This window comes from Ochlerotatus camptorhynchus, unplaced genomic scaffold (assembly GCF_037179485.1).
Source record: "Ochlerotatus camptorhynchus isolate MF236.1 unplaced genomic scaffold, CSIRO-AGI_Acam_v1.1 ptg000263l, whole genome shotgun sequence".
NCBI classification, from domain to species: Eukaryota; Metazoa; Arthropoda; class Insecta; order Diptera; family Culicidae; genus Ochlerotatus; species Ochlerotatus camptorhynchus.
The window spans coordinates 28,226-31,415 of NW_027040753.1; positions in this window are offsets into that span (position 1 = coordinate 28,226).

Here is a 3,190-nt window from a genome sequence, read left to right on the forward strand (position 1 = left end):
TTTTAGTTTTCGGATTAGAAAAATCATCGGTTGCAGGACAGTGTTACCGATTTATATTGGATAATCCAAGGCTATGTTGATCATTATAACATTAAATTTTGAATAACAAATGATAAGACAATCTTATTCAAATGTCGTAATAATACCTCTGACCAAGGAAAAATGATTTATATAGTTTTCATAAAAGTTGACGATACAAATACTAATGAGGAAAGGAATTCCGCATTTCCTTTTTCCAAGTCCTTTTCCTCTCCTTCCCTTCCCTTCTTCTCTTTTCAGAAAGCGAGTAATGGCGCTATAACCATATGCCATATAGGGCTAGGACAAGAGTTAGTGCTCAGGTCCCAACCGCTAGAAGAAAATGGTAGCGAGCAAGGGCGCTATAACCTAGGTGAATACAGCATTCCCTCCGTATAGGTTACGTCCGCACACCGCTCTCTGTTGTCCTTCGACTGAGGTCGGCTGGATCGATTGAGGGATGGCAGTGGGTGGGCGGTGCCGTCCACGCTTGTACGGAGGGAGGACTGTACGCTCGAACACAAGGGGTAAATACCTGTGTTCCATCCCAGGAGATCGGACAACCAAGGAGTGTACATTAACTTTCTTAGCTCTGTCACTCCCAACGATTTATATAGCCTATTTTCAAATCCTGCATACGGAGCGGTTGGTACGGTATGTCCCCGCTCTTTGATTACCTGTGGATTAAATGTTAACCACTGTCTATACTTATTAAGTAGACATGGTAAACATTCACTTCCACAAAAATTAACTAAACGCTACACAGTAGGCCTGGCCGCTTTATTGTTTGTTTCACATCCTTGATGTGCAGCAGGCATTAATAATGACAAGAAAAATGATAGATGTATCATTTTCCAGGATTCTTTCAAGTACTGGCTGTGTATGTGTAGACTAGACTAGAACAGTGACAATTAGAGGAGGGTGATGTGGAACTAGCTTAGTTAATGCACAAGGAGCCGAAGAAATTGATGGAGCCCTGTCCTGTGTGCTCACGAAGCAGAGGTCCAAACTACGACTATTTTCGTTAACTACATGGTTAATTTGAGAAAGCGTCGCTGTGCTGTAGTTGTCGAGAAGGCTAATAGCTCCTGCGTGAAATGTAGAGCTATCAGGATCTGGGTACAGGAATCCGCTATGAGATGGACTCCACGAAACACCTGGCAGATTGAAGTCACCAAAAATGAATATCTCATCAACTGGAGTGGCACTTTCGACAACTGTGAAAACTGAACGACAGTGAGTATCGATGAGTTCATTGTCGCGAACTCGAACAGGTGGAATGTACAGAGCGCATAGAAATGGTGTGCGATCACCCAGATTGATGGCTGTCCAAACCTGCTCCACATAGTTCCATGAATCGTTCTCGATGGCCTTTGCCTCCAACCCGCTACGGACAGCTACAAGGACACCTCCACCAGTAGATTTACGGCTGTTGTTAGGATTCCGATCGCAACGAAAGACCTCGTAGTCAGGACCGAAGACTTGACTGGAAAGCGTTCGATAATCGAGCCACGTTTCGCACAGGACAATAATATCGTAGCAACGATCCGATACAGCTAGGTGGTACTCTTCGACATCAGAATTCATTCCACCGGCGTTTTGGTAGAAGATCACGACGTCCTGCTTGCGGCAAGGAATCGAACGACTGCTCTCCCTGGAAATCACAGATACATCAGGCAATAACTGACAATCATCAAGTCTCATTAGATACTCGCCATAGTGAGTGGGTTGGAAGACCCCCTCTCCACATCCGACAGCAGGTCCGGAACGACTATGATGAACGAAGGCTGCTGATGGCAGGACGGAGGGATTGGGGGCTTCCATGGGGCTTTCTACGGCACGTTCCGGGTTTCCAGGATTGGGAGTTACAGAGGCATCAAGAAAAACTGTCAAATACCACAATATGGGTATTTCCGGAAGGGAACGACGTGTAAACGCCAGAGACCGATCTCATTTTATCGTTGTTAAAAAAAATTAAAGTGTTCAGTATTATCTAATTAAATGCCACCAAATATCACGTCTTTGATTCAATCCCTTGATCAAGGCATCATCAAAAATTTCAAGCTGAACTATGTCAAGAGAAGCTACAGTTTTATTTTGGAAACAGCCGAGAATGAAGGCTTTCACTAGCACTGGTTGTTTGTCATCGAAAGAAGATATACATTGTGGAATAGATTTACAGTTTACGAAAGAAAAAACAAAACAAACTAAAGCGTTTAATCGTTTTGAGGAATTCTCCACGATACGTTGCCATCTTGCTTAATGATACGCTATACACATCGTACAAATAATACGCAATAGGCTTGGTAAGCCTTATTCAGGAAAATTAATGCAAGGCAAGAATTTGAGCTCCAAAATTAATTTTCCTAGTGGATTATCGCCAAACCTACGCCGTAAACGGTTCACGTTAACTGTGCTGAACTGATACGAGGCTGTCCATAGCCACTAAATGTCCCTTGGAAAGCCGATTGCCACCATTTTGGATCCCAACAACCTGAACAACTTTCCTAAAGACAGCAACTTTCTATATGGACAGGTTCTCGAGATACAGTTTATATAGAAAGTTCACATGCACACTAGCGCTGTGTAGTGAGAGAGTTCTGAACTAATATGAATACCATACAAAAGGACATGATCCACTGAACAACTTTGCTGAAGACAGTAACCTTTTTTATGACCATGATCACGAAATATGCTTGTTGGACTTAAGATCCATATATTATAGCACCCGTCATAAGTAACATAAAATTGAAGCGCCTCTAGTGGCATAGTTCCCAATTTAACCTGAATCCAATGACACAAGCTTGTTGGTCTATCCCAGTACAACAACTTTGTCCAAGACAGTCACCCCTATTCTGTATTTCGTTTCGAACGAAATTCTCATACAAAAAAATATTTTTTTGTATGAGAATTTCGTTCGAAACGAAATACAGAATAGGGGTGAGTATAGCTCTATATATTGAAACAAATGAGGTAATCCGCTACAGCCCCTATTAGTGCAAATCCCATAAGCTGTGGGTATCCTTATTCGCGGATAGCCCGGCCATAAGGGATACCGACAATAAGGATTCCTAACTGTATGTAGTTATTTAATAATACGTCTTCTTCAAATCAATGATCGCGGGAAAAAAACCATGTCGAAGAGAAGTGTCATAAATATGTATTTCCTCTC